Source organism: Rhinopithecus bieti, unplaced genomic scaffold (assembly GCF_001698545.2).
Source record: "Rhinopithecus bieti isolate Rb0 unplaced genomic scaffold, ASM169854v2 scaffold_36959, whole genome shotgun sequence".
Taxonomy (NCBI): Eukaryota; Metazoa; Chordata; class Mammalia; order Primates; family Cercopithecidae; genus Rhinopithecus; species Rhinopithecus bieti.
The window spans coordinates 1661815-1678904 of record NW_016816945.1 but is presented as its reverse complement, the minus strand read 5'-3'; the positions used below and the strand labels follow the sequence as shown (position 1 = coordinate 1678904).

The 17090-nt window shown below is 46.1% G+C and overlaps 1 protein-coding gene across 2 annotated transcripts in view; it reads left to right on the top strand.

The window, feature by feature from the left end:
* Positions 1-13276: 13276 nt before the first annotated feature.
* ZNRF3 (zinc and ring finger 3) overlaps positions 13277-17090 on the top strand; it is a 141187-nt gene continuing 137373 nt past the window's right edge. The window contains exons 1-2 of one of the 2 annotated variants that reach the window (XM_017855565.1): positions 13277-13424; positions 14488-14603. The gene's annotated coding sequence lies outside the window, so the exon portion shown is untranslated. Of the gene's footprint in view, positions 13425-14487; positions 14608-17090 lie in introns of both variants that reach the window. The other variant, XM_017855564.1, reaches the window with a different exon arrangement.

Genomic DNA, 17090 nt, shown 5'->3' with positions numbered 1-17090 from the left:
GCCAGGATGGTCTCGATCTCCTGACCTCGTGATCCGCCCGTCTCGGCCTCCCAAAGTGCTGGGATTACAGGCTTGAGCCACCGCGCCCGGCCTCACCTTGGCCTTCTAAAGTGCTGGAATTACAGGTGTGAGCCACCATGCCTGGTCACGCCCAGCTAATTTAATTTAAATTTTTTTTTCTAGAGACAAGGGTTTTACTATGTTGCCCAGGCTGGTCTTGAACTCCTGGCCTCAAATGATCTTCCTGTCACTGCACCTGGCCTGATTTGTGTTTGGGAGCCTCACTTTCTCCATTAACTTTTTTTTTTTTTTCTTTTTTGAGACGGAGTTTGGCTCTTGTCGCCCAAGCTGAGGTGCAGTGGCACAATCTCAGCTCACTGCAACCTCTGCCTCCTGGGTTCAAGCAATACTCCTGCCTCAGCCTCCTGAATAGTTGTGATTACAGGCGCCCACCCCCATGCCTGGCTAATTTTAATAGAGATGGGGTTTCACCATGTTGACCAGATTGGTCTCGAACTCCTGACCTCAGGTGATCTGCCCGCTTTGGCCTCCCAAAGTGCTGGAATTACAGGCATGAGTCACCACGCCCAGCTTCTCCATCAGACTTTGGATCTGGAAGATAGTAAGAAAAAAAGCAAAGTAACTTAGTTCTGCCCTCTCCTAGTGGATGTAAGCAGTCTTGGCCTCTTCATGATGGCCCACTTTGTTACTGAATTATTGGGTATGAAAGTGAGGTCTGCAACAGGCTTTGGATGTTTCAAGGTGTGTCTGGCTATGGTTTGCTTTCTGAGTGCCAGCCTTAATGTCCGCTTATTTTCTGGCAAGGATTGATGGATGTGGCACTGAATATTTTCTGAATAGTGTTCACAGAATCACTGAGTGAATGCTGGCCTCCTCCTGTGTGTCTGTTGAGGGAGGGCTTATGGACCAGTGGGAAAGTCAGATGTGTCCCTGAGATGATGACAGAATAACATGCATAGGCTAAGTGCCAAATGCCTGAGGCCCAGAGAAAGTGCCTAGAAATCAGAGAAAGGTCTTAGGGGTGGACCTCCAGCTGGACTCTTAAGGAAGATTGGTGCTTGGATTTGCTCCTGCTGGCTCTTGCTGTGGGGAAGGCATTTCTTGCCGAGATCCAGGCTAGGCTGGCAACTAGTGGAGCTTTTCTAGCTTGTGTAGACCTGGAGGCTGCCTGGCATAGAATGTGCCCATGGCAGGGTGGGGAGAAAGGAGAGGCCAAGTGAGGTGTGGCTGGGAGACAGGAGATCTGCTCTGCTCTCTGGTCTGTCATTTAAGTGGGATCTATCAGAGTCAGCCTTTCTGAGCCTCAGTCTCCACATCTGCAAACTGGGCATGGGGCTAGATGAGATTCCTGGAGGGAATCGGGGGATCTGCAGCGGTGCCTCTGAAGGATGTCTGGGGACAGTAACGGGAGTGGGGAAGAAGCACACTAACTGGGGAACTGGGGAGAGCAAGTTAGGGGAGGGATAAGAGGGGCTTTGAATGCCAGAAAAGGGTGTTTGACTTTTATCATAAAGACCAGTGGGTCCCACAGCCAGAATACAGGTGATGTCTATGTGCATGGCCATGTTTTTGGTGACCTGACTCCCGCCTGCCCCGTGTGTCCTCCAGCAGCATGGTATGTAATTGCAGCCCTCACTGCACAGCAGTCAGGAGGCTCATTCAGGGGCAGTTTTCCAGCAGTCACTCCTCTCCTGAGAACAGTCTGGAATGTAAGGGAGTAAGTGATGTTCTAGTGACAACCTTGAATTCACTTTATTAAAGATAAATAAATCACATGCCAACTCTGGCCTTTAGCTGTTATTAGTAACAAATTGCTCTCTACCCATATACTTGACCATTCATGACACCTTGGAAGAAAATTGCTGCTGTGGCATTTGACCTTGGCTAGCACTTTTTTTTTTCTGAGAGTTTTTTTTTTATATATCATGAGTATGTAGAAACTTCTGGGGAGCAATTCCTCATCTGCCTTTCAAGTCCTGCCCCTAACCCCTCAGTTTGGGCTCCATCTGTTGACTGCCCTGGGTTTCAGAAGGGAGATTGCGAGTATGCTATCTTGAGCCTGGTCCATTAGGATTAGGCAATAGAGTGATAGGCTGGTTTGGACATTTCTGGTTATTGACAGTCCTTACTGTGGCTTCCCCCAAATGAATGTGGAATATATTTTTCTAAATCCAGCCAGTGAGCCAAATGAGCCACACTGGGATAAACTTTGTTTGTTTACAAATTATGTAAGAGAAGGGCCCGGCCATTAAATTCTTCTGAGCCAGAATTCCTACCCCTCTTCAAAGTTGTAATCAAACTAAACAAACACTTTCCACAGGAACTAACTCCCTCCCGAGAAACAGGAGCAGATGCTCCTGGGAGGCCTTCAGCAACTTTGGAATGTTTAAAGTAGAAATATGTAACCAAGGTGAAGTTGTTCCAGAAACATTGCCTGCCCTGGCCAGAACCAAAGCACGTGTCAACTTTTTTATTTAGGGCAAGAGGTGCAGAATGTATTGGGCCAGTCCAGGCAGAATTTTCTCTAGAATGTTTAATTTTTAGTTTTCATCTTAACCCTGCTTCTCATAGTATCAGCTCCTTGTGACCTTTATTCCCTTCTGCTTAAGTAACTTTTTCTTTAAGCTTGATCTTATCTCTTATCTTTTAGCTCTATGCTGGATTACATCCGGGGATCAAGGAGCCCGCCTCTTAAAGCACTCAATTATTGCCTTTCTGTCCCTAGGAAAGATGTCAGCTGTAGCACAAACACTCCAGGGTAGGGAGGCTGAGTCTCACCTTACCTTCATTATTGTCTGGTTAAGATAGGGAGAATTGCCACTCTCCATTTTTTTTGGAGATCCACAAAGACCATCAATCTAGGCTCAGGGACATAGTTTTCTTTCTTTCTTTCTTTCCTTCCTTTTTTCTTTCTTTCCTTTCTTTCTTTTTTCTTTTGTTGCCCAGGCTGGAGTGCAATGGTTTGATCTCAGCTCACTGCAACCTCCGCCTCCCGGGTTCAAGCGGTTCTCCTGCCTCAGCCTCCCAAGTAGCTGGAATTACGTCGTCCACCACCACCACACCCAGCTGATTTTTTTTTTTTTGTATTTTTAATAGAGACGGGGTGTCACCATGTTGGCCAGGCTGGTCTTGAACTCCTGACCTCAGGTGATCCACCCATCTTGGCCTCCCAAAGTGCTGGGATTACAGGCGTGAGCCACCGCGCCTGGCAGGGACACAGTTTTCGAATCCTTGCCGATTTAAGCCTTTACTAAGTGGCTTGATTTATTCTGGCTTGGGAAGTTGTGGATTTTTAGAACGTCGGGTACATTTGTATTAAAATAGATGTATACTTTCTTAAGCCAATTGCAGATTTTTCTGGAGTTTGCCCAAGATGAGCTTTTCTCAAGGCATTGCCTGAAGAACAGCAGTCCTGCACAATGTTCTATGATGAAAGGGTTCTATGAGGATCTATGCTATGCATTAATGGTGGGGCTCAGTATTTGAGAAATACCTAGTTTTCTCTTAGAGATATATTCTGGGCAGTAGTGACTTAATGGCTCTGAGAAATTCTGTTGAAGAGCAATCTTTCACTTTATTTAATCTGGCTTCCCAAATATACTTGATCACAGAACTTCTTCTCAAAGGATTCAAGGTGCTAGGGGGCATGGAGTGGTGGGTAGGCAGTATTAGGTTAGTTTAGGGTCTGTACTGGTTCAGTTGATGTCCTGTTAGATTTTGAGGATGGAAGGCCAGCACCACGTTAACTACCAGCTTTCCACAGGGTCCTGGGATATAGTCATCACCACCTAGAATGAATGGTCTGAACACCTTTGAACTGTGGTAGGACTATTTCTTCCATTTCAGCTTAGATTTGTGGTCTTCTCTATAATTGGGTGATGGGGTATAGGGAGTTGTCGTAAAAAAGAACCAAGAAACAGTGCTTCTTGAGGAATTTAATTTCTACTGGAATGGGAAGATTTACGAAACAGTACCACTGTCCAAGTAGGTATGAAATAATGTCAAGCAGCCTGTCTTTTAGGCATTTCATAGTCTGTCTTGTAGATAGGTGGGGGCTGCAGGAAGCAGGAGCAGCCTTTATTGTGACTTGACTTACCAAGCTGTAGGGACTGTGATGGCAGGCAGATAAGATAGAGGAGTCCCCCCAACCCCTGCAGTCCTAAATGCCTCTTCGTTTGCCTCGCCTCTGTGTGTACTGTACTATGTGTGAAAGTCTCTTAGACTCCCCCCAAAGTAGACATTTTAGAGTTGGATGAAATGCATGATAAGAACTCCCTCTGGTACTTCCCAAATGTATTTGATCCCAGAACTCCTTTTTCTCAAAGGACCCAAAGTACTGGGGAACATTTGGTTCCTTCTGGAAGGAGAACTCCCTCTGGCTGATCTGCAGACCCCCACTGCCGGGTTGTCATCCTGGATTTGGGGGTGGCCACCCTCCGTGACTCTCAGGTCTTGAGCTTGGCTATCTGGTTTTGGGGAGCTGGTGCCTTGGAAGTGCTGGGCTGAGTTGAATGGAAGTGCATTTGCTGGGTTAGTCTACCTTGGTTAATGCAGGAAAGAGTAGATAGGCTCTGCTGACTCTAGCTGCCCATAGGAAGGATGTGTGTGACATGAGCAGGGCTGAGATACCCCACATTGAGGTGCTAAGAGGAATCTGAGATGAGGAGTTTAAATTCTTCTCCAACTATGTGTCGTATTTCATAGACTGTTGACTTAGACCTTTTTTTTTTCCTTTTTTTTTTAACTTTAAAAGTTGGAGGCCAGGCACTGTGGCTCACGCCTGTAATCCCAGCACTTTGGGAGGCCGAGGTGGGAGGATCACCTGAGGTCAGGAGTTTGAGACCAGCCTGACCTACATGGTGAAACCCCGTCTCTACTAAAAATACAAAATTAGCCAGGCGTGGTGGTGCATGCCTATAATCCCAGCTACTCGGGAGGCTAAGGCAGGAGAATTGCTTAAATCCAGGAGGTGGAGGTTGCAGTGAGCCGAGATTGCACCATTGTACTTCAGCCTGGGCAACAAGAGCAAAACTCTGTCTCAAAAAAAAAGAAAAAAAATTAGGTTAACCTACCTGATGGATATTGTTGGCAGTTGAGCTCTGTCTAGCCTGGGACATTCAGCCTTTTGCCTCAGTAGCTTTTGATGAGGCCCCAGGCTCTGCTGTGCATTAATGGTAGGGCTTAGCCTCAGTTCAGGACCCAACCCCTGCCTTACCCCTCAGCCCCAAAGAGGAGGCATTCTCTTTTTGCAAATGCTGATTATCAGAAATCGTTCTTCCTTACACAGAACCAAATTTCTTCTGCTCCTTGGTTCTGGTTCTGTCTTCTAGAGTATGTTAGGTATCCTTTGGTTGCCATAACAAAGTATCACTGGTTAGATGGCTTAAATGACAGACATACTTTCTCATGATTCTGAAGGCTAGAAGTCCAGGATCAAGGTGATCAGGGTTGATTTCTTCTGAGGCCTCTCTCTTTGGCTTATAAAGTGATGGTTTTCCTGTTTTCACGTGGGCTTCCATCTGTAACTGTCTGTGTCCAAATTTCCTCTTCTTATAAGGACACCAGTCATATTGTATCAGGGCCCACCTATATGACCTGCTTTAACTTGGTCACCTCTTTATAGACCCTGTCTCTAGGTAGTCACATTTCGAGGTACTGGGAGTTAGGACCTTAGCATATCAATTTTTGAGAGACAGAACTCTGCCTATAACACAGAGCCATTAAGACATGATGGCCCTCCAGATTTTTGAAGGTGGTTTTCTTGTCACTCGTTTTTTCCTTGCTGAGAACCCCCGTTCTTTCCATTCTTCATATGAGATGGTTTTGAAGTCCCTCACCATCTTGGAATCTTCTGGACTTGCCTTAGTTTTGGAGGGACAAAGTGGAATACCTTGGACTACTCGTGATATTATAGATAGAATTCATTCTAATGTCTGCTCAAGCAAGCAATTTTGATGTTTTATGAAAAAGATTAAAAGGCTAAAAATCAGACTGTAACGTTTCGGTAACAGCTTTAAGATATTTGTCTTTAATCTTGCCTGAATAGGTCTGACCACTGACACACGTGCATGGGCACTGCCCCCATACCCCACCACATGCATCCAGTGCTAACTCTATGTCTTCTTTTGACTTAAGCATTTATGTTAGAGTTAGTAAGTGCTCAAGGTCTAAGTTTATTCACCACCCTTCCTCCCTTCCTTCATACTTTTTTAGTTTTAGGAAACCTAGTTGGGAGGGTTTTTTCAAAAGAATAAATGAATGTAGAGATTTTTATTTTTTTAATTTAAATTAAATTTAGTTTTTTTGAGACGGAGTCTTGCTCTGTTGCCCAGGCCAGAGTACAGTGGTGCGATCACAGCTCACTGCAGCCTCCACCTCCTGGGCTCAAGCAATTCTTCCACCTTAGCCTCCTGAGTAGCTGGGACTACAGGCAGGTGCCACTGTGCCCAGCTAATTTTGTTTATTTTTTTGTAGAGGTGAGGTCTCACTAGGTTGCCCAGGTTGGTCGTGAACTCTTAGACTCGAGGGATCAGCCTCAGCCTCCCAAAGTGCTGGGATTATAGGCATGAGCCACCATGCCTGACTGAGATTTTTATTTTTTAAATGTAATTGCTGTCTGGAGAGCCTAGAAATAACTCAGTTACTGGAGTATAACTCATTTTAGGTTCATAGTCTTGTGCCAACCTGTAGTGTAATTAGATTTAAAATTATTAGGTATCCCCTTCACTTTTGGAAATTATTTACTTTTTATTGCCCTTCTGCACCAAAAATTGTGTCAAAAAAGCTCATATGTTCTGTTCTTTGCATTTTCAGCACTTAGGAGAGTGAAGGTTTAAAAAAAAAGTTTGTTGAATGACTAAAGGCATCCTCTTAATCATCTTGTGCTTATTTAATCAGGAGCATCCTGTTATGTCTTTGATAGAAATGGTAGCTTGGGGTTTAGGGGTTATTCTGGCCACTGTCCCTTTTGCTTTTGAATTGTGGAGTTCCCCGCAAAGAGACCCTCAGTGCTGTTCACTCTTCTGCTAAATTGTGGTCTGTAAGTCCTGATTGATAGTTTTGACAGGCTTTCTCTCCTTACCGTAGTCTCTTTAGATGGAGTGTGACGCTCTTGGAGTTCCTTTCTTTGAAGATACTTTGACTATACCGCCCAGGATTTCCAAATTGTAGCCTTTAGATGCCTGGAGCCCTGGCCCCACACAGCTGTTAGGCCCCCTCTATTCTGGAGGCCCGACAACATTAAAAATACCAACTATTTATAGCATACTTTTCAGTGTCAGTAAATTATAGGATGCCCTTGCCAGTGGATGGGGTGAACACTCATCTGCCTGCCACTGTGTGATTGCCTAGAAGCGTTGGCCAGGTGGCGGGAGCTCAGCCCCACCTGAATACTTCCAGGTCCTCACCTGGCACTCCCACAGGAAACTGAGGCCTGCCAGGATGTCTTAGGGTTTTAGTAGAGTCTATGTCCTTTGTGATGGAGTGGTTGAGGATTAAAAACACGGACACACACACACAAAAGACACATAGGTATGTGTGCTCTTGAGAGAAGCCCATTCTGATCTAACTGCCAACTCCCCAGGTGGCTGTGTTGTCAGCCATCTGTGCACAGAAGTTTGCTGCATCACTGGGGAGCTGGGGAGTGTCCTGTGCAATGTCCACTTTATCTTACTAGGAAGGATCCCCTCATTTCAACAAAGTAACTGAAGAATGTTGAATCTAAATTTGGGTAAGATATACTCTCCGTAGGGTGAAGAATTTGAAGAGTGTATAAAAGCTCTTATAGCTGGGTGCCTATAGTCCCAGCTACTTGTAAGGCTGATGCGGGAGGATCCCTTGAGCCCAGGAGTTTGAATCCAGCCTAGGCAATAGTGAGACCCCCCTCTCTTTAAAAAGAAAAAGAGCTTTTAAGAAGGCCAAAAGGACCTAGGGTCTTTATCTTCCCTCAGCTGCCCCTTGGAAAGGATCTCCTGGCCTGCCATTCAGAGTACACGGTGAGGGGAGGCCCCCTCCACAGGGTACTGTTTAGAACAGGCTCAGTCGTTAGAACACTGCTGAGGGCGTGCTGTCCCCTGGCCACCAAGCCAAGTTGGACTTTTGGGGACAGGTTTTGTGGTGGTAGCTTTTGGGTTCTTCACTTCTTTGCCTGGACTGAACAGTGAGCAGTGCTAAAGAGGCCTGTTCTGTTAGCTGGAGTTTCCATTGAAGTGCTAACTGCTGGATCCTTTGAACCTCTAGCCTGGGAGGGTATTTATAACTAGATGTTTGCGTGCTTAGAGGAACTGAAGTCCTGCCTTTCTGTAGTGGTTTAAGAGCCGTGCCCTTGGTGTGGGCTGAAAGGGCAGGCCTGGCGAAGTGTGGGGACTCAAATGCCCAACTCCCCACGACCTTGTTTGCCTTCCCCCTGCCCTGCCAGCCCAGCGGACCTTTTAGGGTTAACTTCTCTGCTTTGGAAGCAGCTGGCCAGTTTACACTCCTCCCTGGGCTGTACAAAAATACTTCCTTTGAAGTGTTAGGAGAAGCGGTGAAGGGTAAAACCTGGTGAAGAATAAAACCTGGAGTGGGGCTTGAATGCACTTCTCTTCCAGGGAGTTTGCTGGGTGACTGAGCCCCACAGCCTTCCCGGTAACCTATAGGGCTGAGTGGTTCTCCTCATATAGTTACAACTTGGAGCCTAGTTGCAGCTGGCGTGAGCGTGTGTGGGTGCGTGTGTGCGTGTGCACACGTGTATGTATGTGTATCTGCATGTGTGCATGCGTGTGTGTGTGTGTGTTTGTGTAAAGTCTCCTCAAAAGGAGTATTTCTCTTGAGAGAGAGAATGCAGCCACCAAGCTTGCCTGGTAGCTGGAATTCCTTTGAAGGCACTTTTTCCTGGGGCAGAGTAGGGGTGATATCCTGGGGTATGTGTGAAGCTACAGTGTTTCTACTTGTTCCTAAAGCAGCCAGCCCTGTTCTTGCTCCTTTCTGGGGTAGGAAAGATGCCACTGATCCCATCTCTGATTCAGGACAAAGCACAGCAGCCTAAAAGAATGCTGGGCTTGAAGTCAGCGGTGCTGACTTCTCTTAACCTTGGGTTTCCCGTCAATAAAGTTGGACTGGTGGAAATACCGGATTGGGGCACCTTGAGAAAGTGCAAGACACTTCTCTAATGTAAGGCCTGCAGTTGAGCAGAAATGGCATTTAGGATAAAGAGGCCAAAGAGAAGAATGCCAGAGCAGAAATGAGACGGAACAAAGCTTGAATGTCTTCTTAATCCTTGAGTATTTGCAGCCAAGGAAGGGTTGGGGCGAGATGGGAGGAGAGGCAGCTGTTATTTTCTAGAGAAGAATGCCAACCTGTTTCTCCCCACAGAGGGGGCCACACAAGTTCTTTCTGAACCAGAGTTTGTAGTCCCTTCCTTCCTGAAAAATGCCTTCATATGGATTTCTTACATCTTATTATACTACTTCCTATCTCCCTTAGACAAGGAGTGTCCCTTAGATAGATCTAAAATAATACCATAGAGCTAACATTTATTGTTGGCTTTTGCTAGGCATTGGGTTAAGCACCCAACATTAATGATCTCCTTTATTTCTCATAACAGCCCTATGCTGGTAGCTGCTCTTGTCCTCATTGAATAGATGAGGAAAGGGAGGCTGGAAAAAGTGAAATGACTTATCCAAGGTCTTCTTACCTACTGATACAGGTATGGAAATACAGACCTAGTTAGGCTTTTAGCCCCTTTACTTTTTTTTATTTTTGAGATGGAGTCTTGCTCTGTCACGCAGGTTGGAGTGCAGTGGTGCGATCTTGGCTCACTGCACGTCAGCCTTCCGAGTAGCTGGGATTACAGGTGCGTGCCACCATGCCCGGCTAATTTTTGTGTTTTTAGTAGAGGTAGGGTTTCACCATGTTGGCCAAGCTGGTCTCGAACTCCTGACCTCAGGTGATTCGCCCGCCTCAGCCTCCCAAAGTGTTGGGCTTACAGGCCTGAGCCACTGCACCTGGCCCCCTTTACTCTTAATAGGTATGTTGCAATATATGATGAGGGATGAAATTTAATTCTGTGCCCCAAACCTTATCAGAAGCTGTTTTTAAGGAAAGAGATGGAACATTGAACTCTGTTCATTCTGGCTGTTTTGACCCATGTTATATTCATCAGTGGACTTTTATTTTATTTTTTGAGATGGAGTTTTGCTTTTGTTGCCCAGGCTGGAGTGCAGTGGCGCGATTTTGACTCACTGCAACCTCCGCCCCCTACCCCGGATTCAAGTGATTATCATGCCTCAGCCTCCCAAGTAGCTGGGATTACAGGCACCCGCCACCATGCTCAGCTATTTTTTGGGCCAAGCTGATCTCGAACTCCTGACCTCAGGTGATTCGCCCGCCTCAGCCTCCCAAAGTGTTGGGCTTACAGGTGTAAGCCACCGTGCCCAGCCTATTTTTTTTGTTTTTATTTTGAGACAAAGTCTTGCTCTGTTGCCTAGGCTGTAGTGCAGTGGCACAGTCTTGGCTCACTGCAACCTCTGCCTCCCGGGTTCAAATGATTCTCGTGCCTCAGCCTCCTGAGTAGCTGGGATTGCAGGTGCCCACCACCACGCCCAGCTAATTTTTGTATTTTTAGTAGAGACGGGGTGTCACCATGTTGGCCGGGCTTGTCTCGAACTCCTGACCTCAAGTGATCCACCTGCCTCGGCCTCCCAAAGTACTGGGATTACAGACATGAGCCACCGTGCCTGACCAGTGGACTCTTATTGATCAGTTATATTTCAATACACATGAGTGCATTTTGCCTTGTGGTTTCGGAAAAGAAACTTTTCTTACTTCTCATTCTCTGTGTTGCCTTTACAACAGCTATGCTTTTTTCCCTCTGATTAGAAAGGATTGGGAAGATGGCTGCTCTGTAACTGCAGCTTTGTTACGGTTGAAGGTCTTGGTGTCGTGGATTGAGAGGTAGCCTGAACCCCTTGGAATCCTTAGCTGTAGGCATTGGTCTTTCCCCAGACTAGAACCAGACTTGGCACTTACTTCAAGGGGCTTGAGATCCTGTGCTTGACCCTCCTTAGCTCATGGGGGAAACCAAGGCCTGGGAAAGTTTGAGTTTGCCACCAGTCACACACGGGGCTAGACCTAGGGCCAGGCTGGCAGGTTCCCAGCCCACTGGCCACATGCTTCTCCTTTTCACCTGAATTTCAAACAGGAGGGAAGATGAAAGGAGTATAAATGACCAGTCAGAGGAGTAGGAGGGCTCTCATTTGCAAACAGTTTCTTTTGATCTTCGCCCCATTGTTTAAAAAACCCCCACCAAACCACAACTGGTAGCATGAGCACATGCTTCCCTCTGGTTCATTGAGGGGCAGTGATTTTTCTTTTAAGTGGGAAGCCCCCCCACCCCTAGTGGTCTGTTTCACTTAGGGCCCCACACCTCCTTTCCCCTTCTGCTACTCGGCTGCCAGATGCCGTGCTCCCCTTCACAAATCTTTCAGAGCTTTTTACAGCTTATAGGATGGAGTCTAACCCTGCCTTCCCCTAATATTCTAAAGCCTTTGACATTTTGTGCCCAGTCTGGCTTTACAGTTTGGCATCCAACCACAGAGCCCCTTGCCTCTAGTCAAAGGGCTCCTCCAAACGAGCTTTGGCTTTTATTTGCATCTTTGCCCACATACTGCCCATCTTTCAAGGCTACCGCCTCCAGGAAGCTCTGTTGGACTAAAGCAGCACCCAGTTGCCTCTGCTGCCTCTGAACCTGAAACAATCTGGTCTGGCAACTCATTTGACGCTTAATATTATTTTGTGTTGTTTAATTTGTAGATGTGTCTGTCTCCATAACTAGATTGTAAGCTCACTGAGGTCAACAGCATGCCTTCTGAACTGCTTTGTATTCCCCTCTGAACTGCTTCATATTCCCCCACAGCATTCCATAGGGCCTAGGTTGGATGCTGTGCAAAGTTCTGGGACTGAAATCTTTCTAACTGTTAATAGGAATGGAAGAAATGAGTTTCCCCAAAAAGGAATAAAATGATTAACTAGAGAGATTTTTAATAGGATCTGTGCTACGTTAGGATTAATATATAGGTTGAGTATCCCTTATCCTAAATGCTCGGAACCAGAAGTGTTTCGGATTTTAGAATATTTGCATATACATAATGAGATGTCTTGGGTATGAGACCCAAGTCTAAACATGAAATTCATTTGTTTCATATACACCTTATTCACATAGCCTGAAGGCAATTTTATACAGTATTTTTAATAATTTTGTGCATGAAACAAAGTTCCTGTTAAGTACTTATGTGTGGAATTTCCACTTGTGGTGTCATGTTGGTGCTCAGAAAGCTTGAGATTTGGAAGCCTTTTGGATTTCGTGTTTTTCGGTTAAGGATGCTTAACCTGTACTTTAAATCGGGTTACTTGAATGAATCAGGGAATTTTAGTTTGTTGTAATTTTTTTTTTTATTTGTGTAATTTTGCTGGCAAACAGTCTTGTGAAAATTTCGACCTAGACCCCTTCAAGATGAAAGTAAATAAATGCATGTTTTAAAAATTTGCTGTTGTTGCTATTCAGCACCCTAGATGCCTGTTTACTTTTTTACTTTGTTGTTCTTACAACTTTTTCTCTCTCGGATCCCCTATTCACACTGTTACAATTGTGTTCTTAAACATACTTCTAATCTTTTTTAGCTATTATGATAATATATTTTGTTTTCTTGACCCTTTCTGTAGTTTGTTAGGTTGATGGCCTCCACTGGAATTTTAGATTTGACCTCCCAAAGGTGGATCCACCTGTATGGGCAAGATTTGTTTTCCCTTCTCCATCCCCTCCCAGTCCTTTCCTCTGCGTTCTGGCCTTGGGTGTATGAAATTCTGGCCTTGAACACACCTAACAGTCCTGGCCCATGTCCGTTTCCCAATTAACTCTTTTGTGCCTGATCTACATGTGGCATGTTCTGCCACAACTGTGGGTGAAATCATGCTTGTGTCCCCATATACCCTTTTCTTTCTTAGCATTTTTTCTTTTCTTACTCCTGAGTTAAACATGTAGCAGAAGAGGTGTAAAGACCCAGGGCCAGCATGAATAGTGCTCCGTTTTTAAAGTGTGGAAACCGGCTTGGAGAAGCTAGGTGACTTATCCAATGCCGTACATCCAGTAAGGAGAAAAACTGGCCTTGTGACATAGGCCCAGGGATGTGCTGTGCCCCGTGATGGCACAATATATTGGTGTTGGGAGTTCAGTGGCTCATCCAGTGCCTGTAGCTCTTAAAGGAAAGGAGTTGATAAAATGAAGCAACCTGGGGCGCTTACTCCAGGGGCCATTTCTAATCTGATTTCTGTTAGTGGATTTTTGAGAGTGGGTTATTGTATTTCCTCCTGGTCTGGTGTATTCATGGGTATTTTTCTGGAGAGATGGACTCTACATCCCAAAACTGGTGAGGATTCCCTGATAGAGGTGCCGCTAATGCCCCTCCCCATGCAGGGTTTATACTGGAGAAGCTGTGTCTGTGGCCTGCACCCCTCTGGAAGCTCCAGTGAGTGTCCTGGGGATACATTAGGAAAGTCAGATGTGATCTACCCTCACACCCGCCAGTCTCAAATGGCTTTTTTTCTTCGTAAAAGTCAGCGAGGAAAAAACTTTAAAAATAGCAGAGGGTTAGAGATTCCTTTTTTTTTTTTTCAAGCTCTTGTAGGAAATGTTACATGTAGACTCCAATAGATAGAACATGTTATGTACACACCGTCCCTCCATATACTCACCATCACCCAGAATAGTTGTCAACGCCTGGCCCCGCTTGTTTCACTTACACCCCCATGCCACCCCCATGTTATTTTGAAGCAAAGCCAGCCATATCATTTCCCCCCCGTAAATATTTCTAAAATATCTATAAAAGCTTCTTTTTAAAAAAACATGATCTCTAGGCTAATCCCACAAATGTTAAGCTAGTGATGTCCCCTTCCAAGGGGCAGCCCCGCACTCCCTAAGAGATGGTGTTTGGCAGCTCATGCACTGGCAGCCAAGTCTGGAGGCTGGGTCTGGGGTGGAGCCCAAGTCGGGTGGGGGACCGAGCGGGCGAGGCCACGGCTCTGCTCTGGCCGGGCAATCATGATGATCTCGGATCCCGCGTGGGCGCTGTGATGGTATCGGCTTTGCCCCGGGCGGGAACCACAAGATCAAAGGCGCCGCACACCGGGGCGCTTCAAAGCCGGTGGAGCAGCCCGGATTGATGCCCAGAATGAGAGCTCTCTGCTGATGTAATCGTAGCCTGTGAGACAGGTTCTTTTTTTAAATTTAAACAAAGACACCCCTTGTTTGTTTAGCGAGGTGAAGCATGTGTTGCAGAGGGCACGCAGCATCTGTAGGGCTCCACTCTGGCCTGGTGGGTCCATGATAGGGCAGGAATGCTGCAAATGACTAGAATTTTCAGGTGGACTCGTGGATTTTCCATAAAAGACAACCTGCTTCTGTTAAGAGTAATTTTTTTCTCCCTTTTTTAGTATAGTCAGGCTTGTTCTCAAGTGACTTTCCTGAAATACCGAAAGTGCTTTCCTCTGATGGGGTTGTCAGGCTTTGGAACACACCTGGTGAGCCAGCTGGGAATTCAGATCAAAAAGTAGGTAAGCAGCCAGGGCATGGTGGTTCACGCCTGTAATCTCAGTGCTTTGGGTGGCTGAGAGGATTGCTTGAGCTCAGGAGTTCAAACCAGCTGGGGCAACATAGTGAGACCCCATCTCTTAAAAAAAATTTAGCTGGGTGTGGTGGTGTGTGCCTGTAGTCCTAGCTACTTGGGAGGCTGAGGTGGGAGGATCACTTGAGCCTACAAGTTCGAGACTACAGTGAACTATGATTGCATCACTGTACTGCAGCCTGGGCAACAGAGCAAGACCTTGTCTCTAAAAAACATAGTAATAAATAATAATTTTTAAAAAGTAGGCAAGAGGGCTGCCTTTGGTCAGTCTTTACTTGGGCCTAGAAAGGAAGCTCATCTGTCCCTTCCCTAGAGTATGTGAGAGGCTTGCCCAAGGCTGGTAGTCAGATCCTATCCTGTTGGAAGGAGAGAGGGGTCTCCAAGAATATGGCTGAGTGCCAGGATCACCACCTCCCCTAGCCTGAATATTCTCCCAGCCTCTGTAAAAATCATAGACATGTGGCTGATTTTTCTGGGTGTTCCCACTTAAGGTGGTATCCCTGCCTTTAGTAGTTGATCAGTACACAAATCAGTAAAACCCTGTACCATACATACCTCCAAGAGTGAAATCGTGGTCATATTCTGGTCTTGCCTAGTAAATTCTTCTTGCTTAGTAAATCTTGCTGACAGATAGATGAAGAAGCCTGCCAAACTGAGTCAGCTTGTTGGATGCTGAGTTCCTTCCCAAGATCTTCCCTACATTAGAATTCAGGGTCAGTGGGGTCTGAGGCACTCTGCTCAACTTAAGTCATAGTGACTAAAGTGCACTTCAGCATCTTACAGATGTCCCAACCAAACCCAGCCTGTGTAAAACCAGATTTCTCTTCTCTCCACAAACCTGTTTCTGTTGGGTTCTTTTGTTACTCCAGCTAAAAAGCTGGTGTCATTCTTTTTTTTTTTTTTTTTTTTGAGACGGAGTCTGGCTCTGTCGCCTAGGCTGGAGTGCGGTGGCCGGATCTCAGCTCACTGCAAGCTCCGCCTCCCGGGTTTACCCCATTCTCCTGCCTCAGCCTCCCGAGTAGCTGGGACTACAGGCGCCCGCCACCTCGCCCGGCTAGATTTTGTATTTTTTAGTAGAGGCGGGGTTTCACTGTGTTAGCCAGGATGGTCTCGATCTCCTGACCTCGTGATCCGCCCGTCTCGGCCTCCCAAAGTGCTGGGATTACAGGCTTGAGCCACCGCGCCCGGCCAAAAGCTGGTGTCATTCAAAACTGTTTATCCTCGATGAGGCGTCCCCTTCTCTCGCCCCATTATGCCTCTACCCATGCACATTGAATTGTCTGTAAGTTACTGGAAGGCAAGACTGGAAGGTTTTTTCCTTCCGTTTTAAACTACAAACCAGGTTTCCCCATCTTCTATAAAAGCAGCCCCCAATATTGTGAATTTCAAACATGCAGGAAAAGTGAGAGTTTTGCAGTCATCCCCCATATACCCATGATCTATATTCTACCGTTAACACTTCACTGTACTTGCCTTCTCACATTTTTATCTATCTGTGCATGTGATGGGTTTTTTGGGTTTTTTTGAGACAAGGTTTCACTGTGTTGCCCAGGCTGAAGTTCAGTGGAGCAATCATGAATAACTACAGCCTCAACTTCCTGAACTCAGGTGATTCTCCTACCTCGTGGTGGGTTTTTGATATTTGAAAACCAAGCACATGGGGGCTGAGATGTTTTAATGGATGTGACAGAGTATGTAAGGTTCCGTTTTTAATTTGGTTTCTATCACTTTTAGATCCAGGTCTCCCCTTCTCTCCCTATCTACTGCCTCCCCCCTCATCCCCACCCCATCCCCTGGCTGGGAATAGCCCTAGAGAACTGGTTTCTTTATTCAGACACTCAAGGGATAACCCAGGAAGTTGCAGTGCCTGGAGGACCACCTGGTGCATGGAGTTTGCTGTGGAGACCCTGTTGTGTTTGAATGACTTGCCCTCTTAATTTCCTAAAGCCTATTACCCCTCCTTCATCTTGTCCCTCTCTTTGCCTTCCAGTGGTATGGCCTTGTGGCTACAGCGAGCATGTGCACATTCTGTTCAGAGACTGTAGCTTTTTGTGCAGTGGAGTGGGGGTGCTACTGTAGAGCATGGAGCAAGCCAGCTGGGTGGAACTCCTGGTGGGTTTTAAACAAATTGGTTTGAAAAAAAAAAAAACTCTAAACAGTATTTTGTTTTTTTGATTGATTGATTTTTTTTTTAAGAGATGGGGGGGTCTCTCTGTGTTACCTAGGCGGACCTTGAACTCCTGGGGTCAAGTGATTCTGCCATCCTCAGTCTCCCCAGTAGCTGGGATTATAGGCACACCACTGTGCCTGGCTTTTTTATTTTTTTTGTTTTTTAAAGTCAATAAAATGGGCCAGGCATGGTGGCTCACACCTGTAATCCTTGCACTTTTGGAGGCCGAGGTGGGCGGATCA